The 13,892-nt window shown below is 45.0% G+C and overlaps 1 protein-coding gene across 1 annotated transcript in view; it reads right to left on the bottom strand.

Moving 5' to 3' along the window:
• The window catches only part of LOC115105129 (phenylalanine--tRNA ligase, mitochondrial), a 126,063-nt gene that overhangs the window by 70,877 nt on the left and 41,294 nt on the right, over nucleotides 1-13,892 (bottom strand). The gene's annotated exons all lie outside the window — the stretch shown is intronic.

The raw sequence follows: 13,892 nt of genomic DNA, 5'->3' as shown, positions 1-13,892 counted from the left end.
ATGAGTGAAAACATGGGCTATTTCTAAATTAAATCCGCTGAATACAAAACTAAATAGGGACTAAATTTAGATTTATTTACAAATCTAGCAGACTGAGTTTCAATATCCACCCTCCGAAGACAATCTGTTCCGGTTTCCATTTGGTATTTCTGAGTCTTTCCCTTTAAAACGCCATAGAAACAGCCCCTCTCAACGTAGATTGATTGTGATTATAGGCAATGAAAGCCAATGATCTGGAGGTGAAAATGACAAAGGTATCAAGTTGATTTTGATTGGTCCAACCAGCAGAAATGCTTCCAAAATGGTCCAACCTCACAATCCCAAATATGGAAGAGACACAACCAAGAGCAGTGTAGTCTAAACTAGCAATGGCCACAGCAAATTAACACTCTTATGTCATCAACACTATCAAGTACAAGTATAATTAAGGTTATAATAGAGAACAATGTAATTTATAATGACATAGGGCAAAGAAAACTACGTTTGACATTCATTTTGTAGCTTTTTCTTGAATTGCCCTGTTTTTCTCTACATTGTAGAGAGGTGACCACTCCTGGCTAGCGTTTCCATCCCGGAGCAAGCACCAATTAGTCTGAAGCTAGCCCGGCCAGGGCTCCTGTGCTACCACCGAAGCCCACTCCTGGGCTACAATTCCCGGACCCCTTCCACTGCCGGTACGGGGCACGGAACCCCGCCGATCCTCTGCGACTGGAATACCGACATAATCTGCCTGAGGATTCCAACAGGCCCCTCAGGCGCAACGCCGGCTGAAGGCCCATTCTGCTAACTACCTAGAGATACTTGGAACCATACTAATTCCACGACTGGTCTATCGACGTCACCACACGAAGAGGCAAAAACAGACTTACCCCCATCGCAACGTCGCCTAAAGGCTAACTTGCTAGCCCCGGTCTGCTAACTGCTAGCTTGCCTTGCTCCGGTCAGCTAACTGCTAGCCCCTGCTAACTGCTTGCTGGCTGACCTGGTCTGCTAACTGCTAGCTTGCCAGCCCCGGTCAGCTAACTGCTAGCTTGTTTAGCCTCGGCCTACTAACTGTTAGCATCGGCCTGCTAACTGTCTGAATCGCCGTGTCCCCAGTCAGTCCAACCACTCACTGGACCCATTTGTTCACTTGGCTACGCATGCCTCTCTCTAATATCAATATGCCCCGTCCATTATTGTCCTGGTTAGTGATTACTGTCTTATTTCACTGTAGCGCCTCTAGCCCTGCTCACTATGTTAGCCCTGCTCAGTATGTTGATCCCTGTACGGGGATCGCAGCCATAAGAGGATAAACCAACCATGTTGTCCCACCTCCTACATATGCGATGACATCACCTGGTTTAAACGTCTCTAGAGACTATATCTCTCTCATCATTACTCAATGCCTAGGTTTACCTCCAATGTACTCACATCCTACCTTACCTTTGTCTGTACACTATGCCTTGAATCTATGCTATCGTGCCCAGAAACCTGCTCCTTTTACTCTCTGTTCCGAACGTGCTAGACGGCCAGTTTGTATAGCATTTAGCCGTACTCTTATTCTACTTCTCCTCTGTTCCTCTGGTGATGTAGAGGTTAATCCAGGTCCTGCAGTGCCTAGCTCCACTCCCACTCCCCAGGTGCTATCATTTGTTGACTTCTGTAACCGTAAAAGCCTTGGTTTCATGCATGTTAACATTAGAAGCCTACTCCCTACATTTGTTTTACTCACTGCTTTAGCACACTCTACCAACCCCCGGATGTCTTAGCCATTTCTGAATCCTGGCTAAGGAAAACCACCAAAAACCCTGAAATCTCCATCGCTAACTATAACATTTTCCGCCAAGATAGAACTGCCAAAGGGGGCGGTGTTACAATCTACTGCAAAGATAGCATGCAGAGTTGTTCTGTATTACTATCCAAGTCTGTACCCAACCAATTCAAAATTGTACTTCTAAAAATGCACGTTTCCAGAAACACGTCTCTCACTGTTGCCGCTTGCTATAAGACCTTCCTCTGCCCCCAGCTAGCTGTGCCCTCGATACCATATGTGAATTGATTGCCCCCCACCGATCTTCTGAGCTCATGCTACTAGGTGACATTACCTGGGACATGCGTAACACCCCGGCCATCCTACAATCCAAGCTTGATGCCCTCAATCTCACACAAATTATCAATGAACCTATCAGGTACAACTCTAAATCCGTAAACACAGGCACCCTCATAGATGTCATCCTGACTGACTCGCCCTCCAAATACACCTCTGCTGTTTTCAATCAAGATCTCAGTGATCACTGCCTCATTGCCTGCATCCGTAATGGGTCTGCGACCAAACGACCACCCCTCATCACTGTCAAACGCTCCCTAAAACACTTCTGCGAGCAGGTATTTCTAATTGACCTGGCCGGGGTATCCTGGAATGACATTGACCTCATCCCGTCAGTAGATGATGGCTGGCTATTCTTTAAAAGTGCCTTCCTCACCATCTTAAATAAGCATGCCCCTTTCAAAAAAAATTAGGAACTAGGAATAGATATAGTCCTTGGTTCACTCCAGACCTGTCTGCCCTTGAACAGCACAAAAACATCCTGTGGCATTCTGCATTAGCATCTAATAGCCCCCTTGATAAGCAACGTTTCAGGGAAGTTAGGAACAAATATACACAGGCAGTTAGGAAAGCTAAGGCTAGCTATTTCAAACAGAAATGTACATCCTATAGTACTAACTCAAAAAAGTTCTGGGACACTTTAAAGTCCATGGAGCTCCTCCCAGCTGCCCACTGCTCTGATGCTAGGAAACACTGTCACCACCGATAAATCCACTATAATTGAGAATTTCAATAAGCATTTCTCTACGGCTGGCCATGCTTACCACCTGGCTACCCCTATCCCGGTCACCTGCCCGGCAGGCTACCCCTATCCCGGTCACCTGCTCTCCACAGCAAACCACCAAAGCCCCCACCATTTCTCCGTTACCCAAATCCAGATAGCTGATGTTCTGAAAGAGCTGCAAAATCTGGACCCATACAAATCAGCCGGGCTAGACAATCTGGCTAGACAATCTCGACCTGGCCAAGGCTTTCGACTCTGTCAATCACCACATTCTTATTGGCAGACTCGACAGCCTTGGTTTATCAAATGATTGCCTCGCCTGGTTTACCAACTACTTCTCTGAGTTCAGTGTGTCAAATCAGAGGGCCTGTTGTCTGGACCTCTGGCAGTCTCTATGGGGGTGCCACAGGGTTCAATCCTCAAGCCGACTCCCTTGTCTGTATACATCAATGATGTTGCTCTTACTGCTGGTGAGTCTCTGGTACACCTCTACGCAGATGACACCATTATGTATACTTCTGGCCCTTCTTTGGACAATGTGTTCACTAACCTCCAGACGAGCTTCAATGCCATACAACTCTCCTTCCGTGGCCTCCAACTGCTCTTAAACGCAAGTCAAACTAAATGCATGCTATTCAACCTATCACTGCCAGCACCTGCTCGCCCGTCCAGCATCACTACTCTGGACGGCTCGGACTTAGAATACGTGGACAACTACAAATACCTAGGTGTATGGTTAGACTGTAGACTCACATTAAGCATCTCCAATCCAAAATTAAATCTAGAATTGGCTTCCTATATCGCAACAAAGCATCCTTCACTCATGCTGCCAAACATACCCTCGTAAAACTGACCATCCTACCGATCCTCGACTTCGGTGATGTCATCTATAAAATAGCCTCCAACACTCAACTCAACAAACTGGATGCAGTCTATCACAGTGCCATCCGTTTTGTCACCAAAGCCCCATACACTACCCACCATTGCGACCTGTACACTCTCGCTGGTTGGCCCTTGCTTCATACTCGTTGCCAAACCCACTGGCTATAGGTCATCTACAAGTCTCCATAGCAGCACCCACTCGTAGCACGCGCTCCAGCAGGAATATGTCACTGGTCACCCCCAAAGCCAATTTCTAATTTAGTCGTCTTTCCTTCCAGTTCTCTGCTGCCAATGACTGGAACGAACTGCAAAAATCTCTGAAGCTGGAGACTCATATCTCCCTCACTAGCTTTAAGCACCAGCTGTCAGAGCAGCTCACAGATCACTGCACCTGTACATAGATGGGCTGTTTACAGATGGGCTATCTACCTACCTCATCCCCAAACTGTATTTATTTATTTATCTTGCTCCTTTGCACCCCAGTATCTCTACTTGCACATTCATCTTCTGCACATCTACCATTCCAGTGTTTAATTGCTATATTGTAATTACTTCGCCACCATGGCCTATTTATTGCCTTAACTCCCTTATCTTACCTAATTTGCACTCACTGTATATAGACTTTTTGTTTTCTTTTGTTCTACTGTATTATTGACTATGTTTTGTTTATTCCATGTGTAACTGTTGTATGTGTCGAATTGCTATGCTTAATCTTGGCCAGGTCACAGTTGCAAATGAGAACTTGCTCTCAACTAGCCTACCTGGTTAAATAAAGGTGAAATAAAAAAATAAAATAAAAAATTGTACAGCATTGAGTGAACGCCTTACAATATTCTTATGGCTGTAATGAATTATTCACCACAAAAGCCCTGTACATTTTGTTGTGTTAGGCTTTGAACAACATCCACAATGATCACGTTTCCCACTCAGTTTCAACCTGTTGTTGAACTTCCTTCTTCAAATTGATCAATCACAGTAAGGTGAGTTTTAAAAGCAAAATGTTTTAACGACAAGTGTTTGATGTGATTTTCGATTGCATTGATGTCAGACTTAGAGGGACAATAGAGCCCTGAGTACCAGGCCATTAGCGACCTGATGGTATTTAGCGAGTTGGGTACTACCAATGCATGTGCACAAGAGGACATTTCCGTGGCGGTAATACAGTCACCGCAACAGTGCCATGCCTGGAAACTACAACCATACCTCGTTCAAAGGCTCTTAAATCTTTTGTCTTGCCCATTCACCCTCTGAATGACACAGACACAATCCATGTCTAAATTGTCTCAAGGCCTAAAAATAATTTTTTAACAAGTGACATCAATAAGTGATCATAGACTATCCAGGTGAAAGCTAAGTCATGGAAAGTGCAGGTATTCATAATGTTTTGTACACTCAGTATATGACGTATTCGCAAAGGTGACCTAAGGCACTGCATCAATCCAGTCTGTTAATTAGGCCACACTGACTCTCCACTTTGCCCTCTCAATGACATCCTCTCGCCCTCTCTCGGTCCCTCTTCCTCTCCGTTTGTCTGGGTCTTTTTGGCCCATGCGAAGGCAAGCTGACTCAAATGGAACGCGGCACAAACTACTGTTTTTTGCAGGCCCTGCAGACTCAGGGGACAGGGAGTGGTAGCTGGCGTGTGTGTGTGCGTGGACCAGCTGTCTCCACCCTCTGTCCCACTAGTGATTGCCTGCAGTGGGACCACTGGGACTGGGGCTAGAGGAGGGGAAGGTGAGGGGAGGGGGAGGGCCACCTGCCAATTGCTTTGGGGTGAGGGGCCAGAGAGTGGGAGGAGTTGCCACCTTAACAAAACATGAGGGGTCACAGTATTAACTGGTTTCTCTCTCTCCCCCCATACGCCCTCTCTTTATCCCCCTTTATCTCTCTCCTTAGTCTATAGCTATTTTGGTTTGTATACTGCAGTCTCTCTCTTTGTCTCTAGATAGAGATACTGATCCCTGCTTTTACCAAGATATCAATTGTTTTGATCAACCCTTCCTTCCTTTTCTCAATCTCCATCTTTTCCTAATCACACATCAGCAGCGTTTTCTTTCCCTATCCCTTTTTTCCCTGGGTCCTTTTCCTACGAGGGGGAACTGGCATTAATAATCAAAGAAAAGAAAGGCGTCAGTCAGAGGCCAGGGGGGCGTGGGGTTTAGGGACTGATTAAAATCTTCAACTCGTAAAATAAATAGAAAAAAAAGGCCAGATCTGACAGAAGGTGGTGTAATGAGAATGTAGACATCGAGAGGGGACGGGTCAGAATTGGCACATGATTTATTCAGTGTATAAGGGGAAGGGAGGTGGATTAAGACTTTAGGTGCCACCTGAACCAATGCCCCTCCCCCCACCAGCCTATCCACACGCCCCACGCCTCTCTGCTGTCCCTTGGGAGCTTGTGGCCCTCTGGCACAGGGACTTGAAGGGACGCTAATTGTCAGCCGAACACAATTTTAAATCACATTGGTGGGGTCTACTGTGCCCTCCGGGGCGTGACTAAACTGAGGCGGGGGGGGTTGGGGTAGGGGGTGACATGTGCAGTCATTAACACCGGGTCCCATATGCGATGGTCAGGTTCTGGGGAGGCCCCTCAGTAGCGCCCCCTCTCCATCACACACACCCTTGCCCACCCTTCAGCTCCCTGTGGAATCAAAGCGTGCCAAGGGATTACACACCGGCGCTCTAATGAATATCTAAGTGGGACCGCCAGCACTAATGGAGACTGGAGACCTCCTCTCCCCCGCATCACTTCCTTCACCCCTCCATCCTCCTTTGATCTGTCCCTTAACCCCAAGCCTGTGGCACACCCCGTCCATGCTCAGAATATGGCTGGTCATGCTTTAAACCCCCCCCCACTGGCAACCCGGCTGCTGGTCCCGTCTGGAGAGAGAACCCCACACATTTAATACCCTCTCTGCCATCTTTTTCTTATTGTCTCATTGTTCCTAAGGGAAAGGGTGCATGTATGCGTTTGTAAGAGTTAGTGAGGGTGGGTGGGTGGGTGTGTGTGTATGTGGGGGGGAATGAATGAAGAGTTGCCTTGGTAACAGAAGGCACACTGATCTGCCGCAGTGAAGAAATGGGGGGGGCAGAGTTGAGAGTGTAAGAATAAGCATGAGCGGGGAGCTAGTCTGTGTGGGTGTGTGTATCTGTGTGTGTTAGAGTGGGAGGGAGAGAGAGAGTGGCAGGGTGTGGTTAACAAAGTCCCTGCAGTGAAGAGTGAGAGGGAAATGTGGAAATAAAATACAAGTGTGGGTCTGTGTGTGCATATGTGGGCACATGTGGTTTTGTGTGTAGTTTGACAAAGTTATTGAAGAACAACCCTCTCCCGCGGATTAATGTCAAGAGCATTGCAGCAGAGCAATGTTCTTGACAGGGCAGCGGGACACTTCCATTGATATGCAATCAACCCCCACTCCAGTGTGAACTGGTCCCATTAAAGTGACACACACACACACAGCGTAGCAACATCATACGTCACCCCAGTTTTGCATGCCTATTTATTTCCAGAGAGAGAGAAATGAGGACGTACTTGGCTTGGGCGGTATACCGTCAACACCGTTGAAACTATTTCTTTGACGTTTTTCTTATACATTTTGATATTTGTAGATACTGATGTAAATATTTGCAGTCAACTAGTGCAATACGTCAGGAGATGAAGCAGATCGCATCCTTCATTTCACCTGTCACATGAAGCTCACCATAGTTCCCCAGAACAGTTGAGCCAGTCACGTGTTTGTTTGTAAAAAAGCGGGAGCAGGTGAGTCTAACTGTGAATTGACAGGAGTCACGTTTTTTTTTCTTCAATAGAGTGATCAGGGACGTGCAACTATAGTTTTGCTTCACATAAAATACTGTACATTAGTGCAATATTTGGCTGAAAATAGCTTCATTGTCATCAGATGACAACAGAAGTGCTTGCGTGTGCACTACAGTAGGGTGGCTTTCACACTATCGTGCCAACCCGAACAGTCTTTTGACGCCTTCTGTATATTTCACTGAAGCAAAAGCGTAAGACTACTGATTCAGTGATTCCGTACTATTCCCTCTTCTCGAATGGCTTCAGTAAAAGTCTAGGGGTGGATGGCTGGCTGGCTGGGAGCTATTGCTGCAGCGTGAGGGGGACATTCCAGGTCCTCTCCCCTGGAACGAGCCTTTGTTTGGGCCGCTGAACCAGCTCCCCTCCCCTGGGGCCCAACAGAGTGTCTCCCTGCCTCACGCTCCCCAAATGGGACACTCCCACCACTCCCAAGCTCACCTCTGGCTCTGCCCCCTGTTGCACAACACTGCCATCTGCTGGTGGAGGCAGGAAGTGTGACTGCACTGCAGAATGGCAAAGGACGGAGGAGAAAGGTTTGACCCTAGCCACAACAGCAAAGGGCCCTCGGTTGGGGGAGGGAGCAAACACTAGAGCTAAACTGGAGTCATGTTGTTTTGGCGTCCATTTAATGTATTATTGATTTCTAGATAAGTGGGATATTTATTGAGGCGCATCAGCACACATATTTGTTCAAGGGCAAAACAGCAAGAGTTATCTCTTAAGTATACAATTCTGTAAAGAGTACTGTCTGTTGTTCGCTTGTGTGTACCCTCCGTATGTATTTAGACAGTGAAGCTAAAATGTTACATTTGGCTCTATACTCCAGTATTTTGAATATTTTACCTTTTAGAAATAGATCTAGTCCCCTCATTTGAACATGTCATAATGTTTCACTAATAGGGTTTTAAAGTAGTTAAAAGTGTAGTATTTGGTCCCATACTCCGAGCACACAGTGACTACATGAAGCTTGTGACTACACACTTGTTGGATGCATTTGCAATTTGTTTTGGTTGTTTTTTTGTTTTTTTTGCCCAATAGGAACTGAATGGTGAATAAAGACTGCAGTTATTTTCTTTCAAAGTGTGTAGATAAGATGTTTGTGAACACTTCTAAATTCATCCTGATAATGCATTGCTAAAGACAAATCATGAATTAATTATGAATAATGATGATTGAAAAAGTTGCAAAACCTGAACCCCCCCACCCAAAAAAATGCTAACCGTTCAGCTTTTGCAACTTTTTCATATATATATATATATATATATATATATACACATATATACACACACGCACATACATACACACACACAGTACCAGTCAAAAGGTTGGACACGCCTACTCATTCACAGTACCAGTCAAAAGGTTGGACACGCCTACTCATTCAAGGGTTTTTATTAATTTTGTACTATTTTCTACATTGTAGAATAATAGTGAAGACATCAAAACTATGAAATAAAACAGATGGAACCCCCCCAAAAAAGAGTGATAAATCAAAATATATTTTGTATTTGAGATTATTCAAATAGCCACCCTACGCCTTGACAGCTTTGCATACTCGTGGAATTCTCTCAACCAGCTTCAAATGGAATGCTTTTCCAACAGTCTTGAAGGAGTTCCCACATATGGTGAGCCCTTGTTGGCTGCTTCTCCTTCACTCTGCGGTGCAACTCATCCCAAACCATCTCAATTGGGTTGAGGTCGGGTGACTGTGGAGGCCAGGTCATCTGATGCAGCACTCCATCACTCTCCTTCTTGGTGAAATAGCCTTTACACAGCCTGGAGGTGTGTTGGGTCATTGTACTGTTGAAAAACAAATGATAGTCCTACTAAGCGCAAACCAGATGGGATGGCATATCGCTGTAGAATGCTGTGGTAGCCATGCTGGTTAAGTGTGCCTTGCAAAGCCGCGGAGCCAGATGGATTACCAGGACGTGTACTCAAAGCATGCGCGGACCAACTGTCTTCACTGACATTTTCAACCTCTCCCTGACTGAGTCTGTAATACCTACATGTTTCAAGCTGACCACCATAGTCCCTGTGCCCAAGGATGCGAAGGTAACCTGCCTAAATAATTACTGACCCATAGCACTCATGTCGGTAGCCATTAACTTTTTTTTCACACTCCACACTGCCCATTCCCACCTGGACAAAAGGAACACCTATGTGAGAATGAATACAGCTCAGCGTTCAACACCATAGTGCCCACGAAGTTCATCACTAAGCAAAGGACCCTGGGACTAAACACCTTCCTCTGCAACTGGATCCTGGACTTCCTGATGAGCCGGTCCCAGGTGGTAAGGGTAGGCAATAGAGGTCGACCAATTAATTAGGGCCGATTTCAAGTTTTCATAACAATCGGAAATCGGTATTTTTGGGGCGCCGTTTTTAAAAAAAATTTAAAGAGAAGATCACATTCCTATTTTCAATGACGGCCTAGGAACGGTGGGTTAACTGCCTTGTTCAGGGGCAGAATGACAGTTTTCACCTTGTAAGCTCGGGGGATCCAATCTTGCAACCTTACAGTTAACTAGTCCACAGCTATAACCACCTGCCTCTCGTTGCACTCCACAAGGAGACTGTGGAGACTGCCTGTTACGTGAATGCAGTAGAAGCCAAGGTAAGTTGCATTAAACTTATAAAAAACAATCAATCAATCATAATCACTAGTTATAACTACACATGGTTTATGATATTACTAGTTTATCTAGCACACATATGTCAGAGTCAAGGCCCGCGGGCCACATCCGGCCCGCAAGAAGGTTTTTTACGGCCCCTGGGATGATCTTGATTTATTATTAGAACCGGCCCGCAGCAAGCCGGCAGCCCGCAGATCTTTTACACGCACCAATACTACATTTCCCACAATGCAAAGGTGACGCACCGAGCAGTAGGCTGCTTCATTTCAATATTTATTGGCACAGCAGTCGTCAGCATCACAGTAAAATTAACTTTCAGATACCCATCAAAAATGGCAAAACGGAAGGTGGATACTGAGAACCGGGGGTTTCAAACAAGGTGGGAGTCGGAGTATATGTTCACGAAGGTAGCTGGAAAACCTGTGTGTCTTCTGTGTGGAGAAAGTGTGGCGGTACTGAAAGAGTATAATCTGAGACGACATTATGAAACGAAACACGCGGACAAAAACAAGAATATGGACATGGAACAAAGGCTACAAAAGGCAGAGGAATTAAAACGAGGCCTCAAATCTCGACAGGCTCTGTTCAAAAAAGCCAAATCACAAGGCCAGGCTGCTGTCAAGGCCAGTTTTATTTTGGCAGAAGAGATCGCTAAATCAGCCCGGCCATTTACGGAGGGGGATTTCATCAAAAACTGCATGATTAAAGTTTGTGACGAAGTTTGCCCAGAAAAAGGCAACTCTTTTTAAATGTGAGTCTGAGCAGAAACACCATTGCCGAGAGAGTAGACCAGTTGTCCATCAATCTAAAAGAGCAGCTTGTGAAAAAGGGAAAAGATTTTATTGCATATTCCTTGGCTGTGGATGAGAGCACCGACATTTCTGACATTGCCCAGTTGTCAATTTTCATCCGCGGAGTGGACTCCAACCTAAGCGTGACAGAGGAGTTTTTGGCTTTACGTCCTATGCATGGCACAACTACGGGCATGATTTGTATGAAGAGGTGTCAAGATGTGTAAATGAGATGGAGCTGCCTTGGGAAAAACTCGTGGGTTTGACAACCGACGGAGCACCTGCGATGTGTGGACACAGGAGCGGACTGGTGGCGAAGATACGGGAAAAGATGCAAGAGGAAAACGCGACAGGTGAGCTGACAGCTTATCATTGTATCATACACCAGGAAGCGTTGTGCGGTAAAGCCTTGAAAATGGAGCATGTAATGAGCATCATCACGCGCACAGTTAACTTTATCAGAGCCAAAGGTTTGAATCACCGCCAGTTCAAGGCATTTCTGACGGAGTTAGAAACGGAGCATGGTGATTTGCCTTATCACACAGAGGTGCGATGGCTAAGCCAGGGAAAGGTGCTTCAAAGATGTTTCGAGCTTCATGAGGAGATTTGTCTGTTCTTGGACAGCAAAGGAAAGACACAACACAACTCCGAGACGAAATGTTTCTGTGTGAAATGGCTTTTCTGTGTGACATTACGAGTCATCTGAATGCAATAAACTTGCAGCTGCAGGGTCGGGATCGTGTCATCTCTGATATGTACAGTACAGTGAAGGCATTTAAAACCAAACTGACTCTGTGGGAGACGCAGATGCGGAAAGAAAATTTGAGCCACTTTCCCAGCTGCCAGACCATGAAAGAGAAGCTCTCTACCAGTGCGTTCCCGAGCACACAGTTGGCTGATAAAATAGGTATGCTTGCCGCTGACTTTCGACGCCGATTTGCTGACTTTGAAGCACAAAAAGCAGGTTGGAACTGCTCGGTAACCCATTTGCTGTTGACGTGGAAAGCTCACCACCAAACCTCCAAATGGAGTTGATTGACCTCCAATGCAATGATGCACTGAGGGCAAAATATGCGGCAGTGGGTGCTGCGGAGTTCGCCCGTTTCCTCCCCGGCACAATGCCCCAGCTGCGCATCCAGGCTGCTCAAACGTTGTCTATGTTTGGCAGCACATACCTGTGTGAACAACTGTTTTCTTTGATGAACCTGAACAAAACATCACACAGAAGTCGACTTACTGCTGAACACCTCCACTCAATTCTGAGGATTTCTTCAGCTCAGAGCCTTACCCCGAACATTGATGAACTTGTGGAAAAGATGGGACACCACCAAGTATCACCCTCAACCTCAAACAAGTGAACATTACTGTGCAATCACATATTTAGAGTTTTTACTCAGTTCAAGTTTAAAAGTTAAAATTTAATATTTGTTTTCACTGCATGTTACTTCTCCTTAAACAAAGTGTTGTTTTTGATTAATAGATTTTTGCACTTTATTTTTTTGTATTTCAATCCAATTATATTTTAAAAATATTTCAGTTGAGTGGATGATAGAAAATTGCTATTATTGTTTTTTCTTTGAAGTAAATTTAGCCCACTTTTGCTAAAATAGAAAATATAGTCTACTGATGGTGCCTTGAATACCGGTTTCTTTCATTTAATGTTCATGTTATGGGGATATTTATATAAAGGAAATTTGTCTTTTGTGTCTGTTGAAAATTAAAGATTACTGACAGAGCCATAAGAAAATATTGCTTTATTTATCTGATCATATTGTAATATATTTGTTAGGTTTTCAGTAGGTTCAATTAGGTTCACTAGACTATATGCGTCATTTAAAAATTTTTCAATGAACATTCGAACAGTCCGGCCCTCGTCTTGTAGCTGATTTTTTTATTTGGCCCTCCGTCCATTTGACTTTGACACCCCTGATCTAGCGTGTCCTGCGTTGCATATAATCGATGCAACGCTGGGGGATGATTTAACAAAAGCGCATTTGTGAAAAAAAAAGCACAATTGTTGGACGACAGTACCTAACCATAAACACCAAAGACTTTCTTAAAATCAATACACAGAAGTACATATTTTTAAACATGCATATTTAGCTAAAAGAAATCAAGGTTAGCAGGCAATATTAACCAGGTGAAATTGTGTCACTTTTCTTGCGTTCATTGCATGCAGAGTCAGGGTATATGCAACTGTTTGGGCATCCTGGCTCATTGCGAACTAATTTGCCAGAATTTTACGTAATTATGACATAACATTGAAGGTTGTGCAATGTAACAAGAATATTTAGACTTAGGGATGCCACCCGTTAGATAACATACCGAACGGTTCCGTATTTCACTGAAATAATAAATGTTTTGTTTTCGAAAAGATGATAGTTTCCGGATTCGACCATATTAATGACCAAAGGCTCGTATTTCTGTGTGTTATAACTAAGTCTGACTGAGCGATGGTAGGCAGCAGCAGGCTCGTAAGCATTCATTCAAGCGGCACTTTCGTGCGTTTTGCCAGCAGCTCTTCGCAAGCACAGCGCTGTTTATGACTTCAAGCCTATCAGCCTAATGGCTGGTGTTTCCGATGTGAAATGGCTAGCTAGTTAGCGGCGTGCGCGCTAATAGGGTTTCAAACGTCACTCGCTCTGAGACTTGGAGTAGTTATGCCCCTTGCCGGGCTTTTGTGGAGCGATGGGTAACGCTGCTTCAAGTGTGGCTGTTGTTAGACTCCAGTCACCCAAGTCATGGACTGGTTTCTCTGCTACTGCACGGCAAGCGGTACCGGAGCACCAAGTCTAGGACCAAAAGGCTCCTTAACAGCTTCTACCCCCAAGCCACTGCCGAACAATTCATAAAAATGGCCACCCGACTATTACATTATTACATTGACCCCCCCATTTGTTTTGTACACGTACACTGCTTCCACTCGCTATTTATTATCTATGCTCAA

The sequence above is a fragment of the Oncorhynchus nerka genome, linkage group LG22 (genome assembly GCF_034236695.1).
Source record: "Oncorhynchus nerka isolate Pitt River linkage group LG22, Oner_Uvic_2.0, whole genome shotgun sequence".
Classification (NCBI taxonomy): Eukaryota; Metazoa; Chordata; class Actinopteri; order Salmoniformes; family Salmonidae; genus Oncorhynchus; species Oncorhynchus nerka.
The sequence above is the reverse complement of the archived record's forward strand: the minus strand, read 5'-3'. Positions and strand labels throughout refer to the sequence as shown.